The following is a 10,017-nucleotide window of genomic DNA, read 5'->3' on the forward strand; positions in this document are numbered from 1 at the left end:
AGTATTTGGTGTAACCGCAATTGGCACAATCGCTTGATTGCGATCAGGAAGGTCGTGTGCCACCAGCCCTACTTTGCCGGTGGCAGTAATCTGAGGCTCCGTAGAATTTGCTGAAAATACTTCAGCGGCCAGTGCCATGAGGGGATGGAGATAGAAGGTGTGATATATAATGTGCATGCAGTGTGGTGCAGACAGTTAGACGTAGAGGTGTTATGAGAGATTGGTGCTCTGGTCTCTGTGTTAATGAAAAAATGAAAATGTTCAGCAAAGGGAGATGGTCAGGAACAGGTCCTGAAGGATGGTGAAACAGCAGCTCCAGCTCTCCCTGTCACCAGCTTGCCATCCACCTTGGGAGTATCACTCTGCTCGACTGGCTTGTTGATGCCCATATTGCTTATTGAAGCCAACTGTGGAAATCCTGGGTGGCTTGCTGAGTTGTTAGTTCTTTTAGTGGGCATGCTTCATAGATTGTTAGGGGCCCTCATTTTGCGTTACTTAACATGGCCACGAAGGCGATGGGTCCACTGTTCCTCGAGGAGCACCACATCTTATTTTGTTTCACGCACTAAGCATCCCAGACGGCATGTTATTTTGCACCACGCACTAAGCGTCCCAGACAGCATGTTCTTTTGCTCTACTCACTAAGCGTCCCAGACGGGTCACGAACTCTGAATCTGGTCAGTAAGAAAACCGCAGAACCACCGGAGGACCGTAAAGTGCAGTCCAGAACAAAACAGTCTCTTAATCGCAACTGAATGGCCAATAAGATCAAATATAGTGGTTTCCTTTAAGCTGAATAAAATCGTTCAGAAGTATTAAGAACAAACCCTCAAAAGATGTTGTCGTAGTGAATGAGTAGATATCATGCTGTCTTGATTATTGCCTCACTTTATACAAACGTTTTTATTAACAGAGTGTCACGTGATTTTATTGTAACTTTTTCACTTTTTCTTTCTAGTTTGATACACACCGGCACACTTTTCACGCGTGACGTTGAACCAAATCCTGTTTAATTAATTCCTATCCAAGTGCTGCAAAAAGTTAGCATTCGGAGTTCGAATAACTTTTTCTCATGATAAGTAATTAATTCGGTGTCAGTACCGATGCCGGTGTTGCCTGTAATACTGAGTGCGATAGCTGATAAAATCCACAGCACAGCGCTTGTGACTGCACTGCATCAAACACTGTCGGCGCCTTTTTTTGGTTAATCATTTTACAATAAGGTATCACTCTCAACCTAAATGTAATCGTCAAATGTTATATATATACGTACTGTAATATATATATATATATATATATATATATATATATATATATATAACGGCCATACCACGTTGAGTACACCGCTTCCCGTCCGATTAGTGAAGTTAAGCAACGTTGGGTCTGGTTAGTACTTGGATGGGTGACCGCCTGGGAACACCAGATGCTGTTGGCATCCCTACGTGTCAAGTGGGGTTGATGGAGGATTAGTGCCCCTCCCTGTAAAACAATTAACTCTAAGCCGTTGGCCACCCCGTTTGGGATACATGGCGTCTGGCAATGAATGAATGATTATATATATATATATGGATAGTTGGTGGTAGGTGGGGGCGCTCACCATCCACTCACTCAATGTAGTGCTGCTCTCAGGTGTCTGCCCTTTCCTCTCCATCCTTCTTTCTTTCCTTCATTCTTTCCTTGTCCTTCTGCATACGGGTGATTTTACACTCCCTCTTCTGTCTTTCTTTCCTTCATTCTTTCCAGTTCCTTCAACCTGTGGGTGACTCTACAGTGAGTGACAAGCCAGATGGTTTCCTGTGCACCAGGAAACCATTTACTACGCTGGGTGGTAACCATATAACCAACTTTTGGCGCCTGGTGGTTCAGTGGATAATTATTGCGCTCCAATCGGATTGAGCCGGTGAAGATTTATATCCAGGGGGTGGTTGGGGTTGATTGCTCATGTAATGCCACTCAGGGATAAGTGAGGCTGGTCACTCTCATCTTAAATGACCAACTGCCTAGCCCCGGGCTCCTAAGCTCCTCATGGGGCAATGTACGATTGGATGATGGATGGATGGATATCGATAGATAGATAGATGGATATATCTATATCTATCTATCTATCTGTCGATAGATAGATAGATAGATAGACAGATAGATCGGTAGGTAGATAGACAGATAGACAGAAACAGACAGATACTGGTACACTCGTATGCCTGTATTCTGTATAGAAGACTATGAGGAGTCTCTTTAAAGGTAAATATAATTTGAATGTATCGCTTATCGGAAATTAAAAATAGTCTATTGATGGCGGTCTGGTGCTGAGGGGATGAAAGGAGAATTAACTTAACCCGTTCAGAGCTAAGGTCTCTCTTAAGCTAAATACAGTCGTGCGGTGCTAATGAGACTATCCCCCCGGTGGAATTATGGGGCCAAAACCGTAGAGACGCTTCTTAGGAATTAGAACCATTGTGCACAATGCACATGACCATCACTCCTTTGATGCCTCAGAAAACTAAACATGTAGATCGCCTTTCTATATTATTGGTTAGCTTAGAAACGGTGTACTGGAACTATTGATCTTGACCATACAGCATTTTTTCACAGGCAACAGGTTCCGGAGTGTGTTAGCTACGGAGTGCGCCAATACAGCACCTGCACCTTTAGGCTGTGTCGTGGAGGTCAACCTATTCTTCTCCTCCCCATTCACTTCCCTGCCCCTTCCCATTGGCCGCACGGTCCGCCATGCCACCCACACAGTAATATCTCTGCCTCTGACTTTTCTCTGGCTCTGTAAACGTGCCAGGGACTAAAACGGGACAAGGAGAGCCAGCGTAATGTTTTGTGGATTTATATTTTCAATCTTTTTCCAAGGTAATTACATCCAGAGAAAACTTGAAAGAAAAGCTTTTATTTATATTCTTTCGGGTTTTATGCTCCTATCCTCCCCTCCCCCCTTTTTCTCAGCCAATTTAGCCACCTGACGCCTGGTGATCCGATTAGGCTTATGAGATATCCCAGATAGCTAAGGAGTTAGAAAAATTTAAAAGACCTCTAAGAAGTAAGACTATTTTCTTCTTTCAACTTCCAAACGATTTGATTTTCCTGAAGTTAAATAAACCACTTATGAGCTTAGCAGTTATATTATTTTTATATTCCGGGCAACCTTGCCTTTGTGCAATACTTAGCGCTGATGTTACCACGATGTGTCCGAGTTAACGTCCAGGATGTGGGAGCGGTGTGTGGTCTGGTTTTTAGGAGAGACGGTATATTGACGGCCAGGACTCTGTTACATAGCTGTTCCTACTGTATATAACTCTTCTGTTTTATAGTTGATCCAAATGTTGTATAGATTTTTTTTTCTGTAACTTTTCTCTTTTACAGTTATTCTTACTGTTTTATAGCTGTTCTGTAGGAGTTACTACATTTACGTAGCTATACTGTTTTGTAGCATTTCCAACTGTTGCATAGCTATTTTGTTTTACAGTTATTTTACTGTTGCGCAGTTCTTCTGCTGTTTTATCGCTATTCCTCCGGTTATTTAGCTCAACATTTTGTGGCGGTGTTTTGTTGTATAGTTGTTTCTGTTGTGTAGTTTATCTCCTTTATCATAACTATTCCCTTAACGCATAGCTGTTCTTCCTGTTGCATGGCTTTCTCTTGTTGCCCTTATGGTTCATCTGGCGCTGGATTCATCCGCACCTTCTTTAGCAGTTGTTCTTTAACCGAAAAATACCTCTTCACTAAAGCTATGCTTGTAATTTTAGTAGTGTCTTCAGCATTTAACGCTACATTCCATCTCTATTGGCATATTCTGTCGTATGCTGCATATTCCATCCTCAGCTTTAAAATCTTTCCTTTTCTTTATTGTACATGGAGTGATACAATGCCCTCTACATTGCTACCGGATACCGAACAAAATTATCTTTCTAAAGACGAGAGAATACACGAGAGAAAGTCGAACTATCCAAGACATGTTTCAATCCCATGGATTGGTTATTTTGGGTGCCTCTAAGCGGTTTTAAATATTTTACGGGAGGTTCTTTATGGTGAAAGCGTCAGTGAAACTATATCTAACCATCACAATTAGAAAAGTCTCTTGCACACAACACAAAGAGTTTTGAGGGTAGAAAGCATGAAATCTAAAATACATCATCTGATTGAAGAGATAAAAGGCTTTAAGTTATGGATATGAGTCGTTAGTAGGAGTGAAATGCTCTTTAGATAAACCAGGAAAGATCTTTGATTCCCAGACTTTTGATTCAGAAACCATAATATCCGGACCACCCCGTCAACCCTGAGGTGAGGACCGGGTGCCTTTCTGGATGGAGACCCACATTAATGATCACACACACACACACACACACACACACACACACACACACACACACACACACACACACACACACACACACACACACACACACACACACACACACACACACACACACACACACACACACCAACAGACAAGTTGCGAATTGTAGGCTTCACTACCATTCAGTCATGTTTCTCGTTTGCATAATAAAATGTGCAACTGTGGTATACCTACATTGGAGATAGTGTATGTTATGAATATGTCTGACTTCGCACCCTGCATAAAGCTAGCGAACCAAGCAGCGAAGAAAATGGTTTAGTGGGTAATACGGCACTCCAATCGGATTGAGCAGGTGAAGGTGTATATTCAAGGGGTGGTTGGGGTTTATTGCTCATGTAATGCCACTCAGGGATAAGTGAGGCTTGTCACTCACATCTTAAATGTCAGGACCAAATTGCCTAGCCCCGGGCTTCTACGCTCCTCATGGGACAATGTAGGATTGGATGATGGATGGATAGATTGATGGAACAGTTATACATAAAACAGTAAATCTGTACATCATTTAGATGAGCTATAAAATAGAACAGTAATATAGCAGAAGGATCAGCTATGTAACACAGTCCTGGCCGTCAGTATACCGTCTCTCGAAAAAAAAGTAGACCACTTGGTGCTTTCCCGATCCCAGTGGTTGTTAACTCTGACAAATCTTGGGAACATTGCACCTCCATAACTGTCGGTCTCTCTGTTTGTTTGTCGGTCTGTCCCTGTCTGTCTGTCTGTCTGTCTCTGTCTCTGTCTGTCTGTCTGTCTCTGTCTCTGTCTGTCTGTCTGTCTGTCTGTCTGTCTGTCTGATCTCTCTCTCTCTCTCTCTCTCTCTCTCTCTCTCTCTGTATGTGTGTGTGAGTAGGGGGAAGGGGAGGACTTACCATGTGTAATATCACTCCCAAATAGATGTAAGTAACCATTATCATGCTTCACCGTTAATATTCCATTTCTCTTCATAATATTGATTAACCATATCTGCATCCCATTAAGCTCTTTCATACATCATATAGCATATGTAACCAGAGGACCATGTTAAAAGCGCATTCATTTACCATCATTTCCATTATCCTATTTAAGACTTACTGTATTCTGTCTCCAGTATTATTTTTTTCTAACCAATTTACTACGCCCAAAGGGCGACATACCTAGTAACAGGACCATGAGGCCAAGTATTATGTACAGAGGAACTCGTGTCTCGCAGGGCACGCTATTTTGTTAAATAAATATACTGGAGTTAAAATACAGGAATTAGCATCCACCAAAGTGTGCATATCTCACGAGAATGATATCTAAGTGACTGTGAGCAGTTAAATACACATATCAGTATGGGACTGTCCCAGAGGCAGTAGGTCCCTGGGTCATTTTTTTTTTAGTATCTAGACAGAGGAAGGGAAAACAAATGACTATAAAAAGTAATCCATACACCAGATTAATGGTATCTTCCATTCATAAAATATCTGTAACAGTTGGACTTGAATAGCTGTAGGTTGAGGTTTGGAGGGAAACAACTCTGGGGAAGCGAGTTCCAAAGAGATGCAGTTCTGGGGATGAATGAATTCTGATATGCAGAAGTTCTGCAATATGGCTGAGTGACGTTCCAGTCATGAACGCTACCAGATACCCGTGTAGCACGTGGGAAGGCATGGAGAGGTGGCACAATGGATGCAACTTCGACTGAGCATTTGCCATAAATAAATCGGTAAAATGATGCAAGGGAGGCAACATTCCTTTTTATGTGTAGGGGAGGTAGTTTATTTATAATTGCAGGGTTATTAATTCCAACAGCTTTGTTCTGAATTTTGTCTAGCTGTTTTAATGAAACCTCTCCACATCCATTCCACATGCATGAGCAATATTCAAGCTGAGAGTGCACATGACTCTTATAAATTATATGTAACTGCTCGTCGGTGAAGAAGTTACAGACTCTGTACAAAAATCCAAGTTTCTTTGAGGCGGTTTTAGCATGTGATTCGACATGAAAGGTCCAGCTGAGGGCATTGTTAAGTGAGACGCCGAGAATTTCAATACTTTTGGAGATAGGAATATTAGTAACACTGAAGGAAATATACAAATGTGGCAATAGCTCCCAGTTAGTAACTTGTATATATGTGGTTCTACTAGAGGATCAAAAGACATTAGTCCATAGCAAGAAACATTGGAGTATATTCTCTCAAGGACTGGGGGAAGACTGAGTTTGGTTTGCATGTTGAATATTCTGGTGGAAATAGGACAGCCCAGGATGTATTTTTTTACTCTGTTCTGAAAATTTTGAGGGGGTTCTAAGGATGTCTTCGGGAGATGACTGAGAACAGGGGATAGGTAACAGACAAATGACCGTATGAATACAGTGTAGGTAGTTCTGGCCACAGGGATAGAGATTCCAGCAGCATTGCTGGTGAGCCACTTGAGGTTAAGCGCTGCTGCAGCCGATGTTGGAGGTCTCGGACGATGGTATGAATATTTGATCCCACAGGTATGGTTGGGGTAATTCACCCAGGTGCACCCAGGTAAAGGTACTGCCTACACAGGGGGATGACACTATTTCGCACAGTGAATTCTGGAAGCATTCCTGGTTTGTGGGGAGAGAAGATTCTTTTTTCTGGTGAGAGGATGAGGCCACAAGTTGAAGGCAACTGATAGAATTACTGAAGGAAGCATTGAAGATCTTCTGGAGCTTGAGTGAATGCAGGTATCACCAGCGTATCAGGTAACAGTGCTTCCGAGAATGTTGGGAAGAAGAGAGAGTAACTGGAACATAGGGACATTGAAATGAAACGGGCTTAAAAAACCACCATGTGGAGTGCCAAGTTCGAAGGCCTTGGAGGAGCTACACGCACCCTTCAAAAGGACACACAAGGTTCTGTTACGGAGGTAACCCTATATCCATCTCAAGAGATTTCCTTGGACACCAAATTCCTCCAGCTGATCTAGGATGATTTCTGTGTTTGCAACATCAAAGGCACTTTTACGATCAATGAATGCTACAACACTGGTGTGGCAGAGGAGGGTATAAAGTTCCATTAGACAATGGTGTGTAATTTGTGGCAGAAAACCATATGGTCTGGGTGAGAGTTTTTTCTCCAGCTGAAACATGGGACGGGTATGGAGGATGCATGCGACAACCTTGCTGAAGCAGGAAGTAAGGGACATAGGTCTGAATTTGTCAGTACCAGGTTTCGGAATGGGCTCAATCGTGCTGGAGGTCCAAAAATTATGCATATATCCCTTACAGAAGCTAAAATTGTAGAGCTGTAGCAGGGGGCTGCCAGGGACCTTCAGGAGTAACCAAATTACAGGGTAAGTGATGCCACCATCCCCAGGGCTGTTGCCTTACTCCAAATGAGAGTACATCACAAAGCGTCCTCACTAATCAGCAAGTCATCATCTCCATCTGCCTTCAGTAAGGTAGCTGTCAGATAGAGAATGTGGACGTTTTGCTCTGAGGAGAGTGCATCTTGAATATGAGTGGGAAGGTAGTGTGCTTGTGATTGTTTAGACCATGTATTAAAAAGATCTTGTCAGTTTTCAGTCGGACTGTGATGGATGGCACTGGAGTGCTTTTTCTTGAAAACCTTAATTATTAGATGCCACATGGATCCAACAGTCGTTTGATGACTGATGCTATCTAAGAACTTCAGTATGGACGCACTGCTGGAGGACAATTAGATTGTCTCTTGACACCTGTTACTGTGCACACGGTCAGGTGTTGATTACTTTTGGAAAGAGAGACCATCTTCCGCCACCTTCCCCTCTGCTTGGCAGGTGCACTAATCAAGTGTCCGAGAATGTGCTTGAGGGTGACATTTAATGTGTGGTCTTGTAATATAGCAACTGTGAAAATCACGAGTGGAGTTTACCAGGGAGGAATATAAGTTATGAGGCGATTGTAAATCAAATGTGGGGACGAGGCTGGAAATGTATGAGATGTACACAGGGCAGTACTTAGGAGGAATGGTAATGCAGGTGCAATTGTGCGGAAGGGAAGGTCCAGTAGAAGGGAATGGTGGAGGCTGCAGACAATGTGGTCCGAGAAGAGGGTAGGGAAGGAAGAGCATCTGACATGGGATGGCACTAACCCGAATGTTATAATGTGATCAAGAGTACCTCCACGAGTGTGCGTGGCACCACCAATGTTCGAGTGAGTGAGTTGATAGTGGCAATTGTATTCAAAGAGAGGAAGCCCATTGCAATTTGGAGTAGGAGAGAGGCCACCCAGAGCAGGATGTCATGCATTAAAGTTACTCATGTACTATAGATCATGCCACAAATTGTAGGAGCAGATAGTACAGTGAGATTACTTCTTCCAGGGGCAGAATAGACGTTACATAACCGGATCCTACCATCGCCCACTGTTACCTCAAAAAGGTAAAAGGTCATATCATTATCTATAGAGAAGTGGAGAAGTTGATGTGCTATGGAGGAATGATTGTAACTAATGAGACCATTCCTGGAGAGGTGGACACACAAAATGTAGCTAGTAAGTGAGGGAGTCGCTTCCCAAGGTAGAGGACGACCAAACTTCTTGAATGAATATACAGTAACATGCGGATGATGGCGACATACATAGCTCTTGAGTGCAGTAAGTTTCAAATGACTTCTGACTCCACAGGCGTTCCAGGAGACAACATGAAGTGGCATTCAGTTAGCGTATTTTATGTTTAGGTTTCCAAGAGTTAGGAGGGGATGAGGAGATAGCATGAGCTCTGCTCTGTGGTGTAGTATGTGAGGGGTCCTTTGTCAATAGATCACTGATCCTCTCAGGGAAAGAGGTGATAGCATCCACCTTCTCTCTGAGGGTAGTGACTGTAGTGATGACAACCTGAAGAGGCTCAACAGTAGAAGCGAGTATGCATTTGGTGCTGGTGTGCTGACTGACCAGGCCATTGAGGCATGTCCCAATGACATCAAAACGTGCTGTTAGCGGTCTGCACCGAGACATCACAGAGGCAATGGCCTCATGGATTGCAGAACGAGGAGTGAAAGAAGAGGCAGGTGAAGTGACAGCATCCGGTTGGGGTGGTGGTGGTGGTGGTGCTTAGTGTGGTAGCGCAGTTGTAGAAGTCAAGTCCACCAGGACTTGAGCATTTGGTATAACAACGAGGACATCTCGACCGCAAGGTGTCCGATGCAGGTAAGGGTAGCAGTTCCAAAGCTGAAGTGGTTGCAAAAGTGGTGGGTGGTAAAGGGGTACGATATGGGCAAGCCTGGGAGGAATGGTTGTCAGCGTACCATGCACACATCTCCGAAGCAGAGCAGTAGCATGATATATGTCTGATTCTCCAGCATTTGAAGCATAATGGCTGTTCATCCTTCATTCTGCGTAGCTCACAGGATGGGAGACAAGGGAGGAAACTAAAGTTAGCAACTGATGGAGGAGGGTCTGTGCCACTTCAAGTGACAACAAGGCAGTTGATGTGTGGCCCAGTTTGATGGAAACCACGAGCAGTGTAGATGCCAGGGTGTTCTTTGGTCAAGGAAGGGTAAATGCCGACAGGTGAGGTAGGTAGGGAACTTATACGGCCTGTCAATCGTGTCCCGAACTTCCAGGAACAAGGACAGAAACTCATCATTTGTGACCCTGTCTATGATGTCCCGATGCTGTCTTGAGATATAAAGGAAGCTGGAGGTGACAACAGACATCTTGATCTTAGCTAGCTCTTGATCAAGACACA

General features: G+C 43.5%; 1 non-coding gene across 1 annotated transcript; it reads left to right on the forward strand.

Annotated features, from left to right (window-relative positions):
* Positions 1 to 1,316: 1,316 nt before the first annotated feature.
* Positions 1,317 to 1,435, forward strand: LOC145414818 (5S ribosomal RNA). The gene has a single exon (XR_013899970.1). It is a non-coding gene; the product is annotated as a 5S ribosomal RNA (ribosomal RNA).
* Positions 1,436 to 10,017: the final 8,582 nt, after the last annotated feature.

Source organism: Coenobita brevimanus, chromosome 100 (genome assembly GCF_032717465.1).
Source record: "Coenobita brevimanus isolate Jiangsu-jjx chromosome 100, ASM3271746v2, whole genome shotgun sequence".
In the NCBI taxonomy this organism is placed as follows: domain Eukaryota; kingdom Metazoa; phylum Arthropoda; class Malacostraca; order Decapoda; family Coenobitidae; genus Coenobita; species Coenobita brevimanus.